This window comes from Pseudochaenichthys georgianus, chromosome 6 (assembly GCF_902827115.2).
Source record: "Pseudochaenichthys georgianus chromosome 6, fPseGeo1.2, whole genome shotgun sequence".
NCBI classification, from domain to species: Eukaryota; Metazoa; Chordata; class Actinopteri; order Perciformes; family Channichthyidae; genus Pseudochaenichthys; species Pseudochaenichthys georgianus.
The window spans coordinates 35,257,264-35,284,881 of NC_047508.1; the positions used below are offsets into that span (position 1 = coordinate 35,257,264).

The following is a 27,618-nucleotide window of genomic DNA, read 5'->3' on the forward strand; positions in this document are numbered from 1 at the left end:
CCAACACAGTCATGTCATGTACTAGTGCCTTGGAAATCCCTGAGGATCTCACCCATGACGAGCTTAACATGTTGCAGCAACATAAGGTGCCACGGTGCAAACCAGACGCAGGGCAAGATCAATCAGATGTGTTGGTGGTGTTTAAGTGGTGTCTTCACAATTGTTAGATGATGCGTATACCTCTCTATACAGGCTGTCTTTAAATAGGCTCCAAGCCAACTGCTCTCTTTATGTTTACCGTCATCAAAACTAGCTGATAATGTCACGCATAGGGGCAACTATGCTGGATAAGACCTGCATGTCACACAACTTCATTTCAAGTTCAACTCATTATGGTGCCTCGTTTCAGAACCAATCTGCCTGTTTCCGAGATTTTAAAGTCACAGTTCAAATGAGGCAATCTCGCTTCAAACACACCAGATATGAGTATCCAAAGAAATGATTGTCAGCAACTCATATGCACCCAGATATTAAGTTGAATGAAAACACACAGAGGATTTCAGTGAGCCGAGTCATCAGCAGTCATCTTAGGAACAGCGTTGTTAGACAGCAAAAATACATCGACCACTTTACAGCCAGATGCTTCAAGCACATTAAGGCCTAATCTCTTCGGGGTTACATAGGGAACCAAAGAGAGCGCAGACTGGTTACCGAGGAGGTTGGAGGGCGCGAGTTGAGTGGGAGTGGAGTGCGTGCCCCCCACAGGCTTCTCTTTAGTAGATGGTCTATCGTGGTCGACTGTACAGATCAGTGGATCAGGTCAATAGATCATTAAGCAATCCCTATGCTCCAGAAATAACACAGGGATCAGAGTGGAGATAAGAGGCTGGATCGATGCTGGATGGACGGGAGGATGGAGCAGCAGACGGAGGCTGGAACAGGATGGATGGCTCTGGGTCTGCCACGTGTCTTAATGCAATATTTTAAAGGGTCGGTTCCCACAAATTTCTTTAAAGATTTTCTCACTAAGCTGTTCTGGGAACAAGTAATTTTTTATCGTTTTATCTCCGATTTCTGAATCCAACCTACTATGATTCAAAGGTGTTATTGTCATATGCACACAGCTACAGTGTATAAATAGCAATGACATGTTTCTGACCTGAGCTCCTCCAACAATGCAACACATATAATAAAATACAAAAATACAAAATAAAAAGCAATGCAAAAAGTCTATATACATGTCAATAGAATATGGGATGTGTACAAGAACAGAATATTACATTATGAATATGCTAAACTAGAGAGAGAATCGATGGCAAGGGGATTACAACTATAACAAAATGAACATCTTTTACCGTGATTTAAATTGTAATACACGTTTCAAAATGATGCCAAAGTAACATCATACTGATACCGGTTAGTAAAAACCATGAATTAATGCTTTGACAAGTCTGCAGACAGACGGCAGGCGAAAAACCTTTTAAAATGCGTGTTTTCTGAATGGATATCGGCTAAGCTAACGTTATATATGCTCCGACCGTCCACACTCACAACAACGGCCTATACAGACATAAATAAACCAGCGACTGTATTCGCCATGACACAGGCAGTCTGTGGTTTGTACTTGTTTAACTTTTGTCTAGTTTCTGAACAGATATGAGGAGCTGTGAGCTCTGAGGGCTAACAGCTGATGACACGGCTCCGCCTACACTGCGTTACTATAGTTACTGCCCCATCTACTAAACTGTAATGGAAACGCAGCATAAAGTGAGCCTGGCCTACCAAGGCCTAACCATACCGTACTAAGCCGTGCGAAGCCCTGCAGTGGAAATGCGCCATAACTTAATCAGTGACGAGTTTACTATTATTTTCATTATTATATTTTCTCATTCAGTGATATACAAACATTTTCAAACTACTAAAATGTCTAATTTTGAATGTCAATCTTCTTTCTACTGTGAGAAACGGGCAGACTGACAAGAGTCGTTTCCTTTCAATACAATAGCGTTTCTATACACCTATAAAGTCTTTGTCTCATCAAGTTTATCTTTACTCTTTTCTTCAGTTTTTGTGATTAATGTTAAGAAAGCCTGCTATGGTTCTTTAGTTGTCACATGTCAAAACGCAGCTCTTTGTATAGTAATTCAAGGATACACCTTTATAATGCAAAGTGTCTCCAGACACAGTTTATGGGAGCAGCAGCAAGTTTGCCAGAAACTGTGAATTATTGCGGTTGTAATTATTACTGTGCCAGAGGTGAGGAAACATTATGCACTCCAGACCGGAGGTAACACTAAAATCATCTCATCCAGATGAGGCTATAGGGACGACCTCTTTGTTAGAAGTAGTCCCATTGGAAACTGCTCACAGCCAGGTTGTAGATCATGGAGTCATGGAGGCACATCTTCTGGAAAGACACACTGCTGTTGATTTTTCTTTCAAATGTAATTTCTCAGTGCTGTGAACACCACACATAAATTCTCTTTACCTCCACTGCACTGTAGGCAGCATAAATCCTAGAAAACCTGGGAATATAAACTATCTTCATGCCTACAAACCATGAAGTGTAAGTGAGAAAGTATTTATTTATTTTTATAATAAAGGTGAACCAACCCTTTGAATCATTGGCTCATGTGAGCATGGCTGGAAACAGGCGAGACTGTCTGGTTTTGGCAACCTCTGTGTCTCCGTAGGTAGGAGACTTGGGTATATGAAACTGGGCAGCTAGGATGGATTTGGCAGTATGAAATGGTAAACCGTCAAATGAGAAAGCACAGCTGGAAAGAAATAACATAATCATTTTCGACTGATGCGTTTATTGCCTTTTTAAAATGTCACTAATACATATAATTCTGTCTGGTTTACTCATTAGCATCAGTGGTTATCTGGCGAACCGATTTAACGATGCGCATTATTCCAAACGCCTCTAGACAAAAGCACAGCTATGTGGCACCGGCTTCAAAAGATGGCTTTTATCAGATAAGGATGTAATTATACAAAACACAACATTGCCTTGGCTAATGCCATCATAAAGGACTTAATCGTATAGAGGAATTACCATGCCCGCACTAATGCCTCTCTATATAGCAAATAACAGTGAAAGCCCATTCTTATGACTCGGATCCATTCGTAATCTGAGAGGTTCATTTTAAAAGGTCAACACCTGGTGCTTATCAAATCCTCTCATAAAAAGAGCTAAAAATTGATTTAGGGTCATAGCAGCTTCAAATTCCTTTAGAATTGATCTTGTGCTTCATAATATATCAACATGTTTACCCTGATGGGAGCAAGAGGAGCACTCTGTCTTTGATAGTTTCTCATTATCATCTAAGCAGGACCAATATTAAAATAAACAGAGCAGGGGGTAAAGCCTGGGGGCCGGTGCTTCCTACCCCCTGCCTGATGCCGACGGGTGCCCTTCCTGTCTGGGTGCCTGCTGGGGACCTGAGAAACTTCGTGCAGAGGAGGGGGGAGGAGGGAGGCGGAGAAGGAGCAGAAAAGCCATACGCAGACGCTCCACCCTAAAGAGGAACAGCATGCCAGCCCCGGTGGACATCTGTTTTCACAGGTGTGCTCACCCAATGTGATTAAGATTGGCGCTGCACACATCCCTAGAAATGTTGCTCCAGTACGCCAGCACTGTGGGTGGGGGGGCACGGGTGTGAGACGGGGGCAGCAGTGGGGGCAGATGGAACTGATGATGAAAGTTTGACTAAAAGAGGAAGTACAGAGCAAGTTATGGAGAAAATTACAACATGGAAGTTGTGTGTGAAAAGTTCATGGGGCTAATTCACTGCAAACAACTGCTTACAAAAACATAATTTAAACAGAGTGGGATTATTCAGAGCACATGCGTATTATCCTCCGCTTTATGGAAGCGGTCTTAAAGTGTGAGGGAGAGATCCAATGAAAGTGTTGGGAAAAACAAAACCTCTCACAACCGGAAAAGCCTATAGGACATGGGCAGTTGTTTTGGCGGGACCATCACGGCTGGTACCCAATGATACAACGCATATGTTTCCATGGCAACCACCAAAGGGATTGCTTTCCATTACACCAGCAGGCCACTTCATGCTTTAATGTAAAGTGACAACTTGCCTGAATTAATTTGTATGTTGTCAACAAACAAACAAAAAATCCCCCAAACGCATCTAATTTCCAAAAAAAAAGCAATTTTCTTTATTCATGTTGACTTCCTGGTCCGCCCACACACCATAATTCTCCAGTGGTGTTTTAAAACTTTGAGCCATTTCAAGTGATCTCACTCCTGCAGTAGTACGAGGCAGCGACAAGAAAATCTTTAACGAACGAGAAAGCAATTCCATTTCACAGCAGCGAGGAACCGAGGAGGAGGGGCGGGAGAATCAGTCATCGGCTTCTAAGGAGAAATGGAAGCCTTGGATAAAAGCTGCTCACCACAAGATATCTTCCAAAAAAACAGAGCAGGCAGACTTAACACTACATCATCCTAGAGTACGACTCAGAAGCTTACCTTGCACTGACAACTGACAGGAAGAGCGCTACGCTGTATGTAGCTTATTAGCATCAGTGAATATCACTTTGCTCGTGCCTTCAAACTTCTCAAACGTCTATCTGTGACTTACAGAGTAACGCCTCCTTTAACAGTTGAAATTATTCGGCATACACAGAATAAATATAAATCAAATGCGTGCTTGTACATACTCAGTGTGGGTATCAAAGGCTTTTCATCTTACAAGTTAGGGATGTTACAACATTGCTGTGTAAAACTTGTTGCTAATGCATGCTTAAGGGAAATGTTTATCGCTGTAAGAATAGGAATGATAGATGTGCACATCTACCAGCCTGTATTCAGAGTTAATGTTGCTTGCTGTGATATCAAGCTGCCGGAAACAAACATATTCCATTAGCCAGTCTGGGATATATTACAAAACCCTGATCACACATCCAATCCTCAGCCCTCCTTCCATTATCCGTCCAATCGTGTGCATCCTTTTACACCCTCCCTCCCTTTCTTCCACCCCTCCCGTGAATGAAGGCATCGGTCCCACAACTCTGCCACGCTCCCCAATCTGCTCTCGCTTCCCATTTCCTGGCAGGCATAACTCAGCCAGGGGTACAACTTCGCTCCGAAAGCTACATGTGAGAAATGTATATATTTGTAAGTGATAATACTAAGCAGCGCAGATTGTCGGGCCAGCACCAGACAGATGGTTCTGAGAGAGGCAGAAGATCAGAGAGAAGCTGCCTACCACCATTCCTCTGTTTCCCTGAGAGAAGGCACTATCACAGCTCTGCATGGCACCGAGGAACTTCAATGCACAAAAGCGGACTCAATTCCCCCGGTGGAATGAGCTCACTCTAACAACGGGTATTAAAGTCGTTCATCAATGAGAGAATATTTTAAACTCCATCTTTTAAAAGCGTATTGGTGGAATGCTATCAAGAGGCTTTTTGAGGTGTGAAGGACAAACAGAGGCACATAACAGAAAACAACAAAGATACATAAAATATTTTTTGAAGAACGAGAGCAGGAAAGCCCTTTGTAGCAGAGTGACTAATGACATGAAATTCTCTGTATGCGACTGGTTTAAAAAAGGCACAATTAGCCTTGCCCTGTGTGTCCTTCATCAAGCACCGCCAGTGCAGATTAATTGATATAATCAAAGGCCAAGTGAGCTTAATTTATGAAGCCAGAATTCTCTGGAGCAAAAGTTACACTGTGTTAACAAAAGGACAAAATGACTGACTCAACATGTATTGTGAGTGTGTGTGTGTGGAGGAGGGATTTCGTGTCTTTATTTGGCAGACATCTGTTTTACACTTGGCTTGCTATGACACCTCTTAGGAGGCCAGGGTCAAATAAAGTGCAGGAGAGTTTAACAGCACACGCACACTGGGGGAGGCAGGACTACTCGGCAAGTAAAACACAGATAGACGCAAAAATGAATTCACACACAGATGGACTAGAAACCAGCCAGATAGACAAATGCCAGCCTCTTTGGATTCAGAGAAACATGTCGCCATGCAGCCTGTGTGGGCAACTTCAGCAATGCCTTCAACAGTCTACATTAAACGTCAGATTTAGAACAGATGTACCATAATCGACTCTGCCTTGCGCTCTGCTTCTGTCTTTCACTATCTCTTTCTATCTAAAACTGGAAATTGGAATGTGAAACAATTCACCCACAGTGCAAAGAACTCAATCAGGGGCGAAGGCGCCATAGTGCTTCCAAGCTGAAAATATGTTGCTGGGCCTGGTGGAAAAAGACGAAGGTGGCACAGAATCTGCTGATTGATTGGGATTCTCATTGTTCAGATGGGATATGAACAGTGCTGCACATAACTGGTGCGAGGAGAGAGAGAGAGAGAGAGAGAGAGAGAGAGAAAGATATTTGCGTGTTCACCTCTGCATGTGTGTTCTGTGTTCACCTCTGCACGTGTGTTCAGTGCCGTGTGTCTGGCAAATAAAGACCCCCTCAAAAGTTACGGTTTATTTAATTTTAAGGATGAGCACCAAGCAACATCTCCAGGTGCTCCTTTGAGAACCAGGGCAAAAAAGTTATGTGCACCCCTGGATATAAAGCTCTTTTTGTCTGCCCATGCTCTTCTGACCTTTTTCGGGCCACTGAATAAAGGAAAACGCAACCAAACCGAGAGGGAAATAGAGAGTCTGTTTTGCACTCCACACACTGGACACAGATTGCAAAGCTGGCATGGTGAGGCGGCCACAGCCTGTCTGCCGACCTGGCCACTCTGTGCCCTGCCCGACCTTGGTACCACTGCACCAATGTGCCAGCGAGGGCTCCATAACTTTTCATCCTCGCCTAAAAAGAAGAAAAAAAACATACCCTCCCTGGGACCAGGCTGGAAAACAGAAACAGGCTCGAGACACAGAGTTCATTAACAGATAAACGGTGGGAGGTGGCAAAAAATAGAGCGAGATGGAAATAAACGAGGAAATGACAACGGACGGAAGATATGGGGAGAGGTTGGCAGCCGTCCATTAAAAAGACAGCTGGCAGCGACATCCTTCACAAACCTGGCGACGCAAGCGGCATGATGGAAGCAACCTCCAGAGACATAGAGAGAGGGAGAAAGGAAAAAGGAGAGCGATGAGGAGGCTTGGAGGAGAGGGGGGTTGTGGCGGTAGATAACGTAGTATTCGTCTCCAGATTCCTCTGCTAATTAACACAGTTCCACATACAAGGCCCCCTGCCTGCCTCGCAGCCTGGCCCTGGTCCGCAGTATCGTCGAGAGGGACAAAGTTAGAGGAAAATGTGAAAAATCAAGCGTGTGTGAGGAAGGGCCGGGGGAGTATGAGGGATGAACAGGACGAAAGGTGAGGCAAGGTTTGGTGGCCTTGTCTGAAGGTGAGTCGGCTCCCCCGCCAGCCTGCAGCCTGGATCCTCTGGCGGAGTGAAAATAAGGGGGAGGTGAAGACAAATGAGTTGGAGCGCGTGGATGCTGATCAACAGCCGAGGCGCTCACTGGCCATCTCACTCCGACGCTCACCTCATCCAGAGGGAGCAAGTGAGAGGGGGCGAGGGAGACGGAGAGAGGAGTGAGGAGGCCAATGAGCCGGCACCGGTCCAGTCACAACACCACAGACACAAATCCTGGTTCTGTACCATTAGCTCCAGACTGTCATAAATCACAAAAAGCCAGCCAGCAGGACGGAGGGAGAAGGCCAAACAGAAGTCAAGAAGCCAGCGCCACACAGCACCAATCCGACAGCAAGGGGAAACAAATAGTAACCTTTGCACACATTTAGCATTTATAACAACAAGACAGGCTCCACATGTATCATGGAAGAGCTAGAAGGGATGGGTATTGAACCTCATTGCTTTTTGATTATTAATCTAAATGTGTCCATGCCATCGAATGCTTGGTAAGATTTTTGGTCTTGTTTATAAATTATTTGATCAGATATTGCTTATCTCAAGCAGCAAATATGTACACCTTTATGAGATGGAAGTGTTGATAAAATAAAAATGAGAGTAGAGATATGTGGAACGACACACATTAAAGTTGACTTGCTCAAAAAGCCCCCAAGATGTTGCCCTAAACCCCTTGGCCTAATAAAAGCCATGAAACTTAAAAACCCTGCAATGAGAAGGAGTATGTAATGGGGCTTCTGTAAGTAAAACGGTTAGATACTAAAGGTTTACATTCAATCAGCTATGGTATCAACACAGATACTGAAATATTTTATTGGCACGTCTTAAGAAATGTACCGGCTTTAGGACAGAATAAAACCTGCATAGCATTTAAGAGCATTTCTATTTGTAGACTAGACCCTCTGCTGTTCTCATAAAAGCCCGAATTAACATGCACATGATCCAGATTGTCCTGCTGGTTGTAGACTATATATTTAGTCATTAGGTTTTTGTCATAGTAAATTGTGATGCTCGATTTCCATTTGTTAATGCCATTACTGGAGCAAAAGCCTCATTAGCATTACTGCATGTAATAACCTCGACAAGGGATTTCCTAACCCAGATTTCCACCACACCCAACTGTGGCACGCTGCTTTGGCATGCGCCCTACTGGCAGATAAACAACACATCTGCCTCCCTGTTTGGAAAGTTGTACATATATATTGTATGAACCACTGGAGGGAAGACAGTTGTTTGTGTGTATGTGGGAGAGTAGTGTGTGTTATGTGTGTAGGAAGCGAGGCTCCAGATTGGCACAAATTTGCAGCAGAGCTACTTTTGGTCTTGCAGCTAGTTCTGGTGAGCGTGTGCCAATCCTACCTCACACAGTGGCAAGCCATGGGGGGCTGAACACTTCTACACTCTGATCCAATTAATTGCATCTCTGCACGCCACACATTTTGACAAGCTAGGAGCGTAAAAAGAGGAAGTGGCGGTTTAAAGGGGGTGTAGGTGAGCAGTGAGGCGATTGGGAATAACTGAGAAAGAGGAAGTGGAAGGATATGCCAGGGTCTGGGAATCTTAGAATTTCCTGTATTTTGCGTTTGAGTTTCTGCACGGAGAGGAAAATGCAATTACACGTGCTCTCTCAGCCTTTTCAGGCAAGAGTGGTGTGTAGAAGTGAGGCGGTAGTGGTGGGGCTTGTGCCCTGTGGCGGCCAGCACTCCTATACTCTATGCTAATAGTCGCTTGTTCTGCATTCTAACAAGCATTTGGTGGCAAGGCTCTGAGTGGGGAGTGGGGAGCAGGGTAAGTGCAGAGCATCAGCAATGTACGAGGGGGGGTGGGGGTCCGCTGCCTTGTGTCTCTGGAGATAGTAGAAATAATGAAAAACTCTGCTGGGACTTCAAAGCAAACGGCCGGTCATTTCCTGTGGTGATGGCTGATACGGGCATGTTCAGGCAACAAGCACGCACACACTTAGTCACACATTCCTGCCAGCAATAACCCCGGCCAATGAACACCACTTCCTTTGATGGTATAACGGAGCCAAGAAGAAGAAGAAACAAGTCTTTGGATGTGGAATAGATTTGAAAAGCTTTTGTGTGTGGCTGGTTGAACCATCCAGGTTCCTTCGCCAAGGCCTCGGGTCAACTCTTATGCAATGTGGGTGAAATGTCAGAAACCAGCTAGTGATGTTAACCATTTTTTAAATCAAGGAAACAATAGTTGTCAGAGGGCAATCAGACATGTAATTACATTTTCTTTGCAGAAAATGTTTACATATTATAGCCGGTTTATTATTTACAACATGGATCTGTTTTTGTGCCTTGTGGCTTACGAGCGTGGCTTAATGGGATACTTTTTTTCCACATATAGCTTTTTGCAGCTGTTATTTTCTGTGCTACGATCAGTACAAACCTCTTTTATGAAACATTATATTAGGCTACTTGTTTGAAATGGTTGACTTGTTCTATGACTTTCTAAATGTAGGCACATTTTTTCACTCAGGAGATATCTTATAAAACATCAGGCCACTCCTGTTTCTTTGGACTTTGCACCAACTTTTAATTATATCTTTTACACTGGCTATAAACAATCATTTAGACAGGTATGCGTCCCTCCTTTGTATTATCTCTTCAGTAATCCAGTAATACATTAATAATACAACTGTTGGGCATGCCCAATATTGTCTTTGTCAGTTTCAGAAATGTATATAATAAACAAAGCCTCCAATATAAATCAATTTTAGCTTTTTGTACCATACCTCTTCTTAATTTCCAGTTAAATATAATTTACCTATTATTTAACTATCACAAATTGCAACACAAATACAAACTGTGAGATAAGCCAGTTCCCAAAAATGTCTGGAGACGTGTGTGTTGCTCATTTATAGGACAATACAGCCCGACATGTACAAACATGTGGAGGCAACACAATCTGACTGGTAATCTATAAGAGGGAGGGAGGGAATGCAAGCTAACATAAACAAGCCTGCAGTGGCCATTTCTGTCCGATCCCGTTTCTTATCACACCATCTACTTCTGTCATGAAAGCCAGACTGCCCTGTAGGATTTGTGTTATTGTATGCATATGTGCGGATACACTCCCAGAAGCCCAATCATGTATGTCTCTGTGTCTTATGTGCAAGACACCAAGAGCAGGCAGAGCGAACAAAAACACACATCTGGTTCCATTCAGGATTCCTGGAATTCTTTGCCTGCTTGGTTCAGATTACTTCCCGAGCCCCCATACTGGCTGCGCAGGAGAGCAGATAAACTATGCCGCTCAACACAATGTCTCGCCTATTCAACACTCGCAGGGTGTAAGTTGACAAGGACTAGAGTTGAAACTGAGTTTACAGGCGGTTTCTGGGTATAGACGAGCCTCAAGCTATGTATGCTAATTTATTTCTTCTCAACCATTGCAAACCCCTCCAAGGAATATGTCGAGTGGGAGTGGGTGCTAAGGGAAGGGCACATTAAAGGTTCTGCCAGACTGAACAGCACCTTAATATGATCCTAACCCCTTCCATTGATATTCACTGAGGAGAGCCCCAGCAGTAGAGGGTCAGCTCTGTAGAGATCCAGACCAGAGAGACAGAGAGACAAGGTCAGGAGACTAAGAAACCTTGAGAGCATTGGTAAAAGATGTAGTGCCTCATAAGCAGGCATATCCACGTGAGAAGAAAACTGGAGCACAGATATATTCTCCTCTGTTCGAAGTCGGAAATCCAACTAAAGTAAACCATGTTCATTGCCGTTTTGTTGCGAGGGACCCTATGCGAAGCAATAAAAGAACAAGATTCTTTCCATTCCAAAAGGAAATATCTATACGCCTCGGGATCAGTTCGTTACAGACAACAATCTAGCAATAATTCTCAAACGTCACTTTCTTTTACATTTAAGAGAACGTTCCAATTCCCCCCTACCCAATTCTCTTATCTCCTAGGTTTGACTGAGTGATGTCTTCAGCCAAAATCACCTCGTCTACTCCGGTTCCCCAGGAGATGGAGTGCCGGTGATGTAGACGATTCAATCAGTGAGAAGTGAAAGAGCAGATCACAGACAATACGCCGCGGCCCCATTACCCCCGGTCCTCGGTTACTGCTAGCGACGCTTAGCTCGGGCCCCCACCTAATGGGCCATAATATCATTTTACGCCATGTTGCAGCTCTTTATACTAGCTCTAAACATAACTCTGTCGCCAAGGCACAATAAAAACAGATATATTTCTTTATTACTCCTCATGAGGCATATCACCAGATCTGAGCACCCCTACAAAGGAAACTAATATCTACACAAACCCGCTTCCCTTGGCTCATTTAGAGCAGACGCACAATTGTTATTACATTGAGCTGCACTCTGCCAGCTTCACCTCTCCATGCCATTCACTCAGCCTAATGGACGTTTTATTATAATCAAATGAATATGGTGTCATCATTATAAATAACCTACTAAAAAAAGGCCATGTTCTCTGCCTTGCAATATGTTTAAATGTCCATCACGCCTCAATCAACGAGGTGCCGCATGTTTAATTCAGAGCCGATGCAGTTTGCGTGCTGTGTGCCACTGTAAAGGTGAACACAGCAACTCGTCTACCCTTTGCTTACCCTCACGTCTCCAAGCTGCGCCTTTCCACTCACCCAATAATCGCTCTCCACACTTTCTAGCATGAAGTCTCGGGCAACTTCATTACTTTGCGTTATAGCAGGAAGGACGAAGCGTCACCTGGGTACTCTTCTTTTGAGGCCATTCACTTTCTTCATCTCGAAGGGGCAACTGCTATGCTTGTAAGTCTTGAGCCAGATGAGCAGCATTTCACTTCAGCAAGGGCAAGTTATTATCCACAACTAGGAATCATCCCCTATACGATATACGGGGCCATTGTCCTCTACCCTATATATCATCAGGTCTGACCAGCCCATTTACACGATGGGGATCTGACGATAGATGAGCCAAGACTTGGGCATGAACATATGTGGTTGTGGTAGTCTGTGTGTGTGTGTGTGTGTGTGTGTGTGTGTGTGTGTGTGTGTGTGTGTGTGTGTGTGTGTGTGTGTGTGTGTGTGTGTGTGTGTGTGTGTGTGTGTGTGTGTGTGTGTGTGTGTGTGTGTGTGTGTGTGTGTGTGTGTGTGTGTGTGTGTGTGTGTGTGTGACCGCGTGTGTGTGTGTGCAAGACGTAGCAGGAAAGGAATTGGGGAATCCAATCTCTCACACAGAGGAGCAGAGACAGGCGGGCAGATATGCTCCAGGCCCAGGATAACCCAAGCGGTATCCATGAATGAAATGACAGGATTACGGAGGTATTAGAAAACCTGCTGAGATGGTTGATAATGCGGTTTATGGTCGGGCGTCACACCGCTTGCAGGGAAAAAGTCTAACTGTTTGACTAATAAAAAATATGGACATGCTCTTCAAATAGTCACAGAGCAGAACATTTCAGGCCAGGAGGTCTTCCTGTCCTTACAGTAATGGTTCGGTGTTACCTACCCAATGGATATTAACACAAATAGTAAGAGATGTATGTCAGCTGCATTGTTGTGGATGAATCTGTTAAAAATAGGGACAGTAAACATAAGCCCCCCCTATCCTGGTTAAGAATGAGATTATTGTTGTGTCAACAACCCCCATAGATAATAGTAATTACTGCCTGTGCTGCAGCACCATCAGACTGCAACTTTGCTAGATGACAGCTTGGTCCTAATTACCAAGAACCACCAATTACTGGCTCCATTTCATTATTTATTTTGCTCAGCACACCCAAATAAAAAGAGACTTCAGTGACTCTCGGCAGCCACAGCTCTGGCAGCTGCAGAGGAACATCCGAAGGGCCTGCTGAATCATTATAGTCTTATAGTATTTTTCCTGACAATATAGGAGTCAGCATACAAACACATCATTGTTAATTGTACCGAGTAAAATAGTAAAAATGAAGCTCATAGGGGGCTGTTTTACTTCCTCTTTGCCCGTCACAGGAAGTTATTTAGCTGCAAAGGAAGTGCTTTATCATATCTTCTTTTCCCACTTGCTTCTGCTCGTTTATATGCCAACAGGGCTGCAGAATCGATTCTAAAAACATCAGCCCTGGAGCCTTTAACTCCTAACACAGTTTGCATGTTGTATCAACATTCATATTTCATTCATTCTGCTCTGAGATCTATGATAGAATAATTGACTTGTCTGCCATGGAAAAGATGTCTTCCAAAATAAAAACACAATTCTTTATCTGGCGAGTGTTTTCAACTACCCACACACACACACATCTAATTGCGCAGATGTTTCCTATCACCCTCTGCTGCCAAGCATTGTCCAGTGATGGCTGAGAGGAATGGGGCTTGGGCGGGGGTGTGAAATGCTGCTTTCCCTGCTCTGCTGAATTCTCCAGGAACTTGGCAGATCATTGTGGAGATGTGTATGTCTGTGGATTTGATATAAAACTGTTTGAGAGGCTCGTCTGGAGTCTGTCTCTCATTGTGCCTCCCCTTAAAGTGGGCCTGGCTGTTTAGCTTATGTTCCCGTAAAGCCTGATGGCCACGATTCTTAGCCCCCTAGGGTGCAGATGGGACGATTATTTTGGCAAACAGGTCTCATGCCATCATCTGAATTACAATGCTTTGTTGCTCCAAAAGAGGATGCCTCTCAGTCTCAGTAAAGAAAAGCCCATAATCCACACATTTGGAAACCACACAAAAGGGCTGTCAAGTTAACGCAAAAAAAAATTAACGCCACTAATTATTTTAACGCGATTAACGCATGTGTATTTTTTTTCCTCGGCCGCCCCGTAGTTTCAGAGAGCATCGAGTTTAAAATACCATCTACAAGCTGATGCTGACAGCCCCGCTCCTGCCGCCCGCTTGTGGCAGACCACACTTCCACGCTCACCGGCAGGCACCGACTGGCCATCGGGAGGACCGGGAGGGTGTGTGTATGTGTGGCCCGAGCGAGCGAGAGAGAGACCTTACGTGTATTGTTGTTGTTGGTGTTGTTGTTAGCATCTGGGGCTAGCTAGCTGCGCTAACGGATATAAGGAGCTGTTTAAATGAACACACACACACACACACACACACACACACACACACACACACACACACACACACACACACACACACACACACACACACACACACACACACACACACACACACACACACACACACACACACACACACACACACACACACACACACACACACACACACACACACACACACACACACACACACACACACACACACACACACACACACACACACACACACACACACACACACACACACACACACACACACACACACACACACACACACACACACACACACACACACACACACACACACATGCTGGTGATGTTGATAAGAGTATTACAAACTTTCCTCTAAGGTACATTTAGAACAGATCAAAAATGTGCGATTAATTTGCGATTAACTATTTTAATCGACTGACAGCCCTAAAAAAACACCTGTATCGCCTATACAGATTACTACAATCGTATATCTTGTTGATTACCAAAACCTCTTTTGGTTACTCAGTGCAAATTCAATGAATAACACACCTGCTAAAATGGCATCTCAAGCTTAGCAAGCTGCAAAGCATAGAAAGCTATCGCACTCCAAAAATGACAAACCATCTAAAAAACAACAATTAGGTATGTATAGAGTCGATCTAACATTATGATCCAAAGCGCTTGGTATTTAAATGACTATTGCGCAGGGCAGGCTTTGTTTGCAGGGGCTGGAGTGGAGCAGTATATGTTGCCCGGAGGCCGGATCTGTTCCAACTGTGCCCTGGCAAGAAAAACGTTCAGCCCAGTCAGCCTCGACAGCTTGGATATTCACAGGGGGCGATGGAAAAACTGGAGGGCTGCAGTACCATGTTGGAGTTAAGGGAGCTCTGCGGAGGAGGGGTGATGAGTCAGGAACAGGGTGTTTTATATTATTTTGGTACCACAAGGACATGGCATTTGCCGTGTGCGTTGAGCAAATCCAAACGTAGGCTGAGGAAGAGGGCATTGTGTGGCCTGCAGCGGTTTAAGTTTATCATCTGGCATGTCAGGAAGAGGCTCGCAGCATTTTTAACCACCTTTACAAATTCTCAAGTTGCTATTCTTAATGCCAACACTGCAATACTTTGCTTTGGTGATTGTACATTCTCTGAGCCTGGAATTGAATTATTCATTCATCACTGCAGAGAAAACTGAATACTCTCAATGTTTCATGAAAATTACAAACAAAGCATGACCATGATGTTTTTGTTAACAAGTGCAATTTCTTCCACACTGATTGTCATAGCAATGATTTTAGATAACTTGAAACATTGTTTCCTTTGACAAACCAATTTAAGAGTTTTCCTAGATCACAGGCATTAAAGTTAGGATTATCAATTTGATTTAGTGTGAGAAATTGATAATAGTTGAATTATGACTCATTTTAATAATCATACAAGAAACCTTTGATGTTGGACAGCTTTCTCATCACCTTATTAACCTGTAGAAACTTCAAAAATGTCAGTCTGGATTTAGCCACCTGTAATATTTTGAATAAAAGGGGAGCCTTTTTGAAAAACAACATTTTGTGTCTGCCTACTCTTTGAAATGGTATTTGTCTGAGGTATGACTATCCCGTAAAAAGCCTTGTTTACCTATTTTATATATCCTTCAAAGAAACACATTTAAAACCAGTAAACTAAACGAGCATCTCAAGCAAGAATAAGGGTGTGTAGCCGTCTCATTGCTTGCATTGATTAATGTTCAAAGTATCTTAAAGCAACACAACAAATAAAAAAGGTCAGTGTCATGCAAACAGCTGAAAAAAGGACAACAAAAACAAGAGATTTGTTTGCTCTTTTGCATCCAAATCCATTTATTCCCAAATACCTCTTTGCTCCGGGGTTATGCAATGGGAAGAATGATTGACACTTCCTAATCCTCATGGATACCAAAAAAACATGTCATTAGCATGACATTTACACAATCTTCTGGGATGTGAGATGAAATGTGGGAACAACAAAGGGATAACATCGGTGTGCAAAACTCTAAAAATAAGGCACATGAATTTTTAATGCCCTGTGTTTTGGTCACAGGCGTAGCTTAAGTACTAAGAGGGGAAAAAACATCCCTCCACCCTATTTCTATTAATTCAGCACAGCTAGAACAACCACTTGGGGTAGCCTACATTTCAAATAAGCCATATTTTGTCTTTAAGACCAGCAGTCTGGCAGGCATGCAGTCCTGGAGGAAATGTGATGGAAAGTGGAGCACACGAGTTTTGACCTAAGCAAGTGGCTGATTATGGAGAAGATGAGCGAGAAAACAAGTTGTTTGTCGAGATAAGCCCTTCACAGATGGACGAGTGTGGCACACTAAGAAACCAGCAAGTCCTGAGGCTTTGTGGCATCTCTGGGTTTTAAAGTTCACCACAGAAACAGTTAAGGAGGTTTTTCAAGACAATTTCAAACATGGGGGGAAGGGCCTATGCAATTTTAAGGGTACCAATAATATTAAGCAAAATGACACATTACAGTATCACATCCTTGTACTACATATTTTCATAGGTTTGGTTCTCCAAAAGATTGCAAAATATATAAACAATGGCAACAACTAACAACACTCATCCTCATATGCTTACATGCAAGTACCATACATTTTATCATCGCTATGAATTCTTTTATTTTACTGCCATCAATTTCACCACTCTCTGGGGAGAAGTGTGCCCCCCACGGCCCGAAACTGCCCTTGGATAGAAGTGATGAACAGTGGGTTAACCCAAATATAGTATATCATGCACCATTACATGTCAATATTCCTCACAGTGTCCTTTTACTACTTGACTCATAGTAAAACTTGGTGGTATTTTCCACTCTTGACTTAAGTATTAACAGAACAAGCCTTAACAGCTGTTTTATAAAATATTTTAGCAGAAGTTTATTGCTGGGGATGTTAACTTAGTGAGCATCAGAGCAAATATAATTACATGCAGCCCTTAATAAGCAAGTTAGAAACCAACTGGTGGGCAAATAAAGTTTTGACAGAATAATACGTATCCTAAGTTGTAGGCCAAGACTTGACTTTTAATTGGACTATTGCTTCCAGACACACAAACAAACTGTGTTGACCATTTGAAAGGAAGCAATGTTCTATAAGCTCAATAACTGAAAGTGTTATTATTGGTGTGCTGTGACACTGTGGCTGACCCTTGCCTGTGTGTCTCCCAGGTGAGACGGCCAGCTATCTGCCAGGCGGCAAAGCTATTGCCTCACTCCCTTTCCTTTGCTCTGTATATCCTATCTGCTAGGTCCTTTCCCTCAAGCTCACTATCGCCTTGCTACCTCTGTACTGACAGCAAAACAATGGGAGCCAGGACTGCCTTAACGAGTAGAAAGTGGATGCTCGACTAATTATAGTTCCCCCACCCCCCTCTACGACATCGCCTCCAACTCCTGTTAAGTCAGAACAGTGTGATACAGCTTGGCCAGGGCTGGGACTGTTGGACTCGTCTTGAGAGAAATAGGGGCTGGAAGTTGTTGTCTTTTTCTGGCAGCCGGCCAATGGGGGACCGTAGTAATTGCTCGAATCCCACTGTGGCAAGTGAGGGTGGTACAAGCCAAGAGAAGTGTGAAAATGCTGGTAGAAAGTGTGGGAATGAGAATCTACCAATACAAAATTAAAAATTGGAACAAAAATTGACAGATAGAAGAAAATAAAGTTGGAGGAATAATTCAAGAAGAAAGAAAAGTGGAAAAAGTGAGGGGAGTGTAAGTGAAAATAGAATGACCTCGGGTGCTACTCACTAGGGAGAGGCAGACAGGGGTGCAGCGAGCGTCTTGGCTGTTGGAGTGGAACGGAGCAGGGTGCAGTGGCGGCTGCACAGAGGGCCCTCACTGGACACTTCAATCACAGGCAGCCGGAGCCCCGGGCAAACTTGGCCAATTAGCCGCACACTGCTGCTGACCCCCAGCTTCATTAAGGGCCCGGGCTCTGGATAAGGGCAGAGAGGAGAGGGGAAGGAGAGGATTAGGGAGGGAGACAGAGATAGAGAGAGTTAAGCATCAGCACAGGCCAGGTTTAAGGACACACACACACACACTTGTATTTGCACAGGCTAACACACTAGAGGTGAAGCTCAAGGTTACAGATAAACACAATCAACTGTGGTAGCACCCTATACCAGACATGTACACACTCTTCGTATTACACTCCCGCCTCCCTAAAGATTTACACCTGCACCAAAAGGTGGTGGTAAAGGGGTTAAAGGGCATAGCTCCCCCCCCCTCTCACACCACTGCAACAGGTGTGGTGGCCAGCAGACATGCAATTACCAGGCTGAGAATCTGCTCTTTGTGGCAGAGACAACGGCAGATCAGAGGGAAGATCAGAGCTAGGGGGAGAGAGAAGACGAGCGATGTGGGAGGAGAGGTGAGACGAGGAGGAAGAGGAGGAAGATACAGACTACTGAAGGTCCCTGGAGGAGAGACAGAGAGAGAGAGAGATTTCCAGTTCGCTCTTTTCATCGCAGATCCTTTGCCGGCAGAGCCAAAAAACAGATAAAAAAATCAACACATACAGCAGAACTGACACACCTGTTGTTCTTCAGTAGAAAAATGAATTTACACGCTTTGGTGGTCTGGAGAGACCTCACATACATGTGTGCACAACAATGAGACAAAGAAGAGAGTCAACTGACAGCATCCTATTTCATTTCAGATTGGGTGGGGCTGTGCGGGTGCTAAGGGACAGGTTGCGCTCAATGAGCCCTGACAGAAATACTGTTTGGTGTATGCATGTGTGTGTGTGTGTGTGTGTGTGTGTGTGTGTGTGTGTGTGTGTGTGTGTGTGTGTGTGTGTGTGTGTGTGTGTGTGTGTGTGTGTGTGTGTGTTTGTCTGCCTTACAAGTGTGTATATTCACATGGGACCTCTGCTTGCATCAGCCTTGTGATGGAAACCTCAGCGGTGCTCCAGGGTGGGGGTGGTAGCAGCTTCATGTTCTCCTTCCCTCATTTTCTCTCCCCTCCCTCTACGATTAAAGGCCTTCGATCAGGCTAAAGTCATATTTGTGCGCTCTGTGTTGCAATAAGTGCTGTCAGAAACCTTACATGCTCGGGTGGAGAGGAGATACTGGCCCTTTATTTAAAACAAGCCAAGGATAAAAGATCAATGGCTTCAATTCAGGCCATCAATTGGAGGGAGAAGTTCACAAACATACTAGGAGATTATGAGAGGGAGATGTATGTGTGGACGGGGAAAACGGAGAGCGAAGGGGCATCTAGCTCATCTGTGTGCTAGTGGCTTATTGATCGGTGGAGACACACAGCTCCCAGCCATTCATCACAGGCCACTCAGGCCCTTAGATAACTCCTATGATAGTGCCCTGCTACTGAGCAGCTGCAACTGGCCATATCCATTATCCTTCAAAGTAAGCCCCCTAGCCTGGGAACGGGCATGGTGGGGCTGCTGGGTGACAGCCTGGAAGAAGGGCGGGATGGAAATGGAAAAGATCAGGCCTGTGGTAAGGAGCCTGACGCAGAGGCTAGTGTTTAGAAAAGGCTGGAGCTCGGGTTGAAGGGTCAGGGTTTTATGAAAAATTATGCTCAGACAGACAGACAGAACAGAGACGAGAAACTGTCTGTTTGCACCAGTTGGAGGGGGGGAAATGTGACGGCACTATTGTTCCAATTTCTCGGGCAAACGGTATTGTCAAAGAAAGCTGTTTTCTAGCAGATAGCACACAAACAATCCGAGCGACAGGCAGCTCTGAAAACTGCTGAGTGGCTCTGTATGTGTGTGCAAAGAGAATTCCCAGATTGGGCAGGTGGGGATCAGCCATAATGAGCCATGCAGGGAGAGAAGAGCGGCAGGGGGGGTCGAAGTGAGGGCAAAAAAAGAAGAGGTGAGGCCAAAGAGCGAGAGAGAACGACAGAGTGAGAGTGATGGAGACGGGCTCAGAGCCAGAGACAAGGCCCCAAAAGAGCAATTACAGGCGCTCCAGAGAAGGTGTGGGCCCAGCCCCCGGGCATAGTTCCACACACACACACACACACACACACACACACACACACACACACACACACACACACACACACACACACACACACACACACACACACACACACACACACACACACACACACACACACACACACACACACACACACACACACACACACACACACACACACACACACACACACACACACACACACACACACACACACACACACACACACACACACACACACACACACACACACACACACACACACCTTCTGATTAGCAAACATCTGAGATGACAATAAAAAAGAGAAGTTGGGTGGAAAACAGAAAAAGAAGGAAGCACAACGGGATAGTGTGTTTAAACTGCGGGCATCTCAATCCGAAAATATCCCTGTGCTTTACTTCCTAACATGTTTTCAAAGCAACATTCTGTTCTGGTTGAAACCTGTTCCCTTAACAGCATGGCCAGAGACAAAAGCTGAAACTCCGGGGCTGAGGTCAGTGTGAGCAAAACTTTCAAGTCGATTGTCTTCCATGTGGCGAGGCCTAAATAACACTGAAAAGTCTGGACAGCCTCCCACCATGGTGCCCGTCACTAATACAAGTCCGAAATGGTTTCTGAAGGCTACCGTTTCTGTCCCCCCCCCAAACATCCTACCTCACCCACCGCCACCACCACTTAAAGGAGAACGACAGGCTGGAAAAAACATGCAAGAATGATAGGAAAAAAATAAAGAGAGAGATGTGCAAAACAGATAAGGGGGAGGGTAAATTAAATTAAGAGAAAAGTTCTCGCGCACCGGTATGCACCATTGATTTCCTATTCTCTTGGAAACATTTAATGAGCTTAAATAGGAGACTCGTTTGACACTGCCACAGTGACTCAGAGGAGCCTCCCAGTGAGAGGAAATCGTTCAGCGGCTGTGACGGCTACCAGAGGGGGGTGGAAGATATACAGGGGGTGGAGGAGGAGGAGGAGGAGGAGGAGGAGGAGGAGGAGGAGGAGGAGGAGGAGGAGGAGGAGGAGGAGGAGAGAAAAGTGAAGGTTTTAATGCCAAAGCATGAGACGTGTGCAAGACAGATGTTGGATTACGCTCGGGAAATGGTCCATAGGTAGCATTACTTGCCTAGCTCGCGATGAGGAAGAAGGAAAATGAAGGATGAAGTAGATTACGGAAAGAGAGGTAGACGTTGGAGGTGGGCTAGATTGAAGCAGGCTGCCTAGTTATAGGTGCGTACTACTCAGAACAGGCACTCATTATAACCGAGCAATGTCCAAACTGATTGACAGCTACTGCTCTGCTGCAGCGTTTCACCTCATTACTTCCTCGATGACCTCCCTATGAGGCATTCAACAGATGCCTATAGCAGCCATCTTGTTTTTCTACCCCTCCTTGCTCTTTGTTCTCCTTCTATCGGCATGAAAACTATTGTCACTTCAGAGAGCAAAGTCCTGAGGCGCTTCGCTGCTCTCTGCCGCTGATGAAGGCCCACTGGGAACCATCGGCAGCCGCTTTATGAAGCCGCCTGCTGGAGTGAATGAACTCAGCGTCCTGCCACCTTTTGCAGGCAAACATGATAATAAGAGTAGAGTTGTGCATGACTGTACACTGGCACTATAGGGGGGCATCTCAACATTGACTGCTCGCTGCTGTGATGTGTGTATGTGTGGGAAAGTGTGTGTATATGCAAGTCTGTTTTGGGCTAGAAAATAAACTGATTTTATTGAACTGAATACATTTGACAGTTCTCGAGTGCTCCAAACTAATTATAGTGGGAATAGCTACAATAAAACAGAACTTAAATCAACCAAGAACCTTACAGTTCAGTCCAAAACCACACATTGAGTAATCCCATCGGCTATTGGTCACAATGACACAACCGCCAATTCATAAATACAAAAATCCTTAGTAAAGTCTAAAAAAGTATCCTGAAATAGATAGACATTAAATAGAAGTGTTGGAATACAGACACTGAACATTTTAAGAAGAATAACTCTTATTAATTATTAATTCAATAGAATATAATTGAAACCATTTTCCATTATTGACTTAGTATCTCATGTCATGGAATATTTGCTGAATTTCTGCAGCGTTTCTTATCCTTATCCTTCTTATCCAGTACATTTCTGAATTTTCCAAAATACTGTTTAATCTTCAAAAAATGATCAATGGATAGATAGAAAGTCAAATTATAGATCCTGTGAGATAATACCCAGGTCTGTATAAATGTAAAACAGACACACTGTGCTTTACATATGTTAACAAGGACTGTGTTCGCCGGGCCCATAACCGCCTATAAAACATGTTGGCCGGCTTGTAATGGCTTTGAGTGTGCTAATGTGCATTTAAACGTGCACATACAGTCCCTGTGCAATGCTTTTAACTCAGTCAGACATGTTTTCTGGTTTGCTTCAGCTTTGAAATTCCACCAGTGTCTGTTTCTTATATTAGGGTCAGGGTGAGTTCTTCAGTTCCTGACCCTCGTATTTTCCCCCAACTCTGGCTCAGCTGCAAGAAGAGCGGCTGGCTTGTACTACCTCTGAGTATCTGTCCAGACAGACGCATAGTAAGCAGAGCTGGCAGCAGAGCTGGGGCCATGTTTAGCTTGGCTTTCATGTGTGACTCGCAGCTAAATAGGTTGTTCTATAGGACTTTTTTCTTTTCATGAAAATAAATCCTTGGTTAAAACAATCATGTGATCCTCTGGCGATTAATTACTGTGAAAAAATTACAGAACAGTACACACAAGATTGCCATTTCCCTTCTGTTCCAGCAGATACACATAGGCTTACACTCCCACACACACAACCAAGTATACGGAAAGTGACTAACAGCAGCATAAGGACGACAACTTGGGAGAGGCGTAGTGGTGAAGTGCCCGGCACAGCTTTCTCCGGTGTCCCCAGCTGTCATTTCCACCATTCTTGCTCAACATAGTGCTGCCACTAAAACTATTTTTCACTAGAAACTGTCTTGGCTCTCCGTAGGAATCTATAGGTCATCATCTATACGACGCTATGGACATTCCTCTAAATCATTTACATTGGCCTATATATAGCCCATGGAGAAATGGTCATTATTGAAACAGAAAGCTATATTTCATAATTGCACTATACCACGCTGCTATCCCCTCAGTGAAATTGGCTCTCCGGAATAAATTCTCTCACACTCTGCTCCATCTCCCTTTATCTCCCTCTCTTGTCTTTTAGAGAGGGCGATTTTGACAGGCTGACTGTCTCTCCTGATGCAATAACCACCCGCCATTTGTATCTGAGAAGGGTGCATTAACTAGACAGTGTAATCAGCCCGCGCAGGAAAGGCAGCAAGCCTCACCAACCGGCTGCTTTTACCACTCTTTGCTATAACAGCATGCCATTAGGGCCACAATTAGCACAGAGCACTCAAAAATAACCCCTCAAAGACCTTTAGCCAGCAGAGTGGATGTGAGAAACAAGGCGACTTTCGCCAGAGTCCACTGCTGCACTGAACACTCAGGAGAAGTCATTTTATGTAATAACACACGGTGAAGGCAATAGGATTTTAAAGTAAAATCATTTAGAAAAAAAACATTCAGTGCCATAGCACAACCCGATACCATTGACATGTTACGGTGGAAGATTTTCGAGTAAGGACTCTAACAGAAAAAGGCTTATCGCCAGACACTTCAGACAGAACATAATTCATCTTAAAAAGCGGCAGGCAAAAACGGAAAAAAAACATCTGATAGTGCTGCCTTATCCTAAGTGTATGCACTTTCCAAAACAGGGAGGTGAATTTTGTTGAAGTACTCATGTGGTGAAGGTGCACTTCAGGTGAATGTGTTCTCTCAGCGCAGGATGCAGTGTGCACAAGCTAAGTTTAGCACACACAAATACATTCCCTTCCTCAGGACTTTGGAACAATAAAAAGAAATACGTGTCCCTGTGGTCATTCGTGCCATGCCGACAGTGCGCAGACAGATAAGAGTTAGGATTGGTGCAGGCTGACACACTGTGATTATCTACAGTGGGTGGAATTGAGCGTCCATCAATCCAGACATACAAGAGGACCGAGCCGACTCAATTGTTGTCTGAAAAGATTTTTTTATGATTCAATGACCGCGAAGAAAATGTGTCAAGTGTTTCAAATGTGTTGCCGTACTAGAGCACTCGTGCATTGTGATTCAGATAAAAAAAATGCTCAAGAAGAGACATAAAAGTGTGGCCATCTCAGCGGTTCAATCACCGGCACATATGTTCTCACACCAAGTGAACACACACACTTCTACACTCAGACTGTCACCTGACTTTCAAGCGCTTCCTCTCAAGTCCCAGTGTGCTATCCTGGCTCTCTTATCACCGTCCCCCTCACCTCATGCTGCTTATTCTGGACCTGAAACCAAGTCCATATTCCGGAGTGAGCCACGGGGGAGACTGAGGAAGGGAAGGAGTGAGGAAAGGGAGAGCAAGAGATTGTCAAGAAGCACATTCTTTCTGCTGAGCGCCATCTGGAAGTAGAAAGGTAGATAAACAATGACCTGAGCTGCATCCCATCTCCCTGCTAAAACACACACACACACACACACACACACACACACACACACACACACACACACACACACACACACACACACACACACACACACACACACACACACACACACACACACACACACACACACACACACACACACACACACACACACACACACACACACACACACACACACACACACACACACACACACACACACACACACACACACACACACACACACACACACACACACACAAATGCAGGAGCGCCAACGCCACCGATCCTGTGCTGCGTGCCAAGCATTGTCAGGGATTGGGTCTTATCAATCATTGGCCAGATACTGAGCAGAAGCGTGTGGCAAACAAAAGGGAAGGGGAGAGAACAAAAATGGAGGGGAGCTGCAAGCGACAATGAGAAACACAAATGAGACGATGGCTCGGAGCCACCCGTCCATGCGGCCCAGATCGACTCTATTTAATCTGGTCAAGTCTGCCCCAAAATCAAAGCAATCTCCTCTAGTGTGCTGACAGAGGAAGGAATCAGGCCGCCAATCCCACCCAAAAAGGAAGTTGTGGAATTGAATGAGGGAATATGAGTATATGCTGCATTGTGCAGACTATTACGACTGGGAAACTCTGCTTTATTTAAAAAAGTCCATTTGCATTCACTCGGCTTGCGCAGGGGCTGGGGGCAACGTTAGCTGCAGCTCCTGCTGCTTTTGAATTCTACACTATCTTTTTGAGGCCCTTCTGGCAGGCAATATATCATAGTAGTTGTAGAAATCTTTATTATCCCTTATGAGAAAATTGTCCTTGTAGTAAGTCAGCAATAATAACAAAAAACAATATCCATACGATACATAAGCAAATAAATGAAAGACTAATGAAGAGCAACAGCTGGAGCAACAGCCGGAGGGATGCTCCCTGAGGATACTTCGCCTCCTGGGGCAACCCTGCCCTGAAAGAGAATTTAGCTAGACCTGATTAATTTAGCTAGACCTGGTGAATTTAGCTAGACCTGGTGAATTTAGCTAGACCTGGTGAATTTAGCTAGACCTGGTGAATTTAGCTAGACCTGGTGAATTTAGCTAGACCTGGTGAGACTAGCGTGAGACATCCAAAGGCCACATGATGGAAGAGGACTAAAATAAAGAGACATCGACTGCTATCCCTCCGGCGGCATGAGGAGCTGCACCTGTATGCACCTTGGCTCCGCTCAGTTTAGTTTCCGCCTCTTCACACTCCCCGCCCACTCAAACACACACACAGCAGACTCTTCAGCTCTGTTGGCACTGGCGGACACAACAGGAGGGGAGGGATCAGGTGGCTTGGGCAAGCAGACGGAAAGGGAATATGTGGGGAGGGGGTTGACAAATTAGTCTCGTCAGGTAACATTCGCAGATGTGAAGAGAAGGAATGGGAAGAGGGAGAAGATGGGGAGGGTGTCTGTCAACTCATATTGGTTCACCAGCGAAAACCTCCTGGCCTGATGCAGTCAGGAGACAGGAGGAAGGAGGCACTTTGAAGGAAGAGGAAGCCTTTAGGAGTGGGTCTGCCTGCACCCGAGGACGGCTTACTGATTCTGATTGAGGAGACAACGAATCAGGGCCTCGGTCTCTCTGCCTGGGATACTTCTCACCACGTAGGCTCTGATCAAAAAGAGCAGGGGAGGACAAGTCAAAGTAAGAGCCCTGAAAGCATTCCACGGCCTGGAAATTTGGGTCACTCACATGACATGACAAATTAATACAATGACGGACGGAAAAAGAGAAGTGAGAGGAGAGGGGGAGGAAATGAAAGGAGATGACTGAAAGTAACCAGCACAGAGGATTTGTGTTCCAACATAGGAAATAGGAACATATTTGCAACGAGTTACCCAAAATAAAAGGAAGATAATAACTTTAAAGTTATTTTGGCCAAATGAAGGCTCGATCCTTGAGCTATATTCGGAATCAGACCTTGATAAATGCCCACTGTCGAGGGTGTTATTAAACACGAGAGAGAATGCAGCGTCTCTGTGCCAGGAAAAACTAATTAAATCCAGGCAGATGTGTCTGGACAGTGGTGTAGCACACACACACACAAGCACACACACAGACACAAAATGTTTCACGGTTGCTCAGTTGTAAGCACGTTTACACACATGTGCACACACAACCTCTAAATGGGCTGTTAACCATGTCCACAGTGCAATCAGTGCCAGCTGATGAGCCGTCGCCGTGCTAACTAGACCAGGTGAGGACTGAACAACACCATCTCAGTTTCAATTTGTAACTTTGGTGTTCCTGACATCGGAAACTTTTTGACAGCCAGTGGCCAGAGAGAGAAAAACGTCTTGTTATCCTCGTAAACACCAGGCAACGCTTTTCTGCAGGTGATGATGAGAATTAGAGCTAACGGCAACCAATTAATCTTTCATGGCGCACGTGTTCTTGCTTTTGTTAGGTCTGCTCCGCAAAATTGTATGAGACTGCAGCTGTACAAAAGAGGGCTGGTGACACTTTCATCCTCTCCTTCTTCCTCTTCCTCCTCCTCCTCATCTCCACTTTTCATTCTCATACTTTGTGAGCAAACAGCTGGGCTTTTTTGTTGCAAAAGCTATCATTACGGCAGCCTAAAGGCATGAGAGCTACACTCAAAATAGCTGATGGAAGCCCAGCTAGCCGAGTCAGAGGTAGGGATGAGATTGCTTTGGGGATGCGAGTACAGGGGAAGGGGGGGTTGTGGCTATTAGATGATAAACACACAGAACCACACATCCATGCACGCATACACGTACAGAAGCGCATGACATGAAGCAATACAAGTGCCCGTATT

The 27,618-nt window shown here is 44.7% G+C and overlaps 1 protein-coding gene across 2 annotated transcripts in view; it reads right to left on the bottom strand.

Moving 5' to 3' along the window:
• Positions 1–27,618, bottom strand: part of plxnb2b (plexin b2b) — a 123,974-nt gene that overhangs the window by 79,855 nt on the left and 16,501 nt on the right. For both annotated transcript variants that reach the window (XM_071203565.1, XM_034084681.1), the window contains exon 3: positions 18,086–18,272. The gene's annotated coding sequence lies outside the window, so the exon portion shown is untranslated. The remainder of the gene's footprint in view (positions 1–18,085; positions 18,273–27,618) is intronic.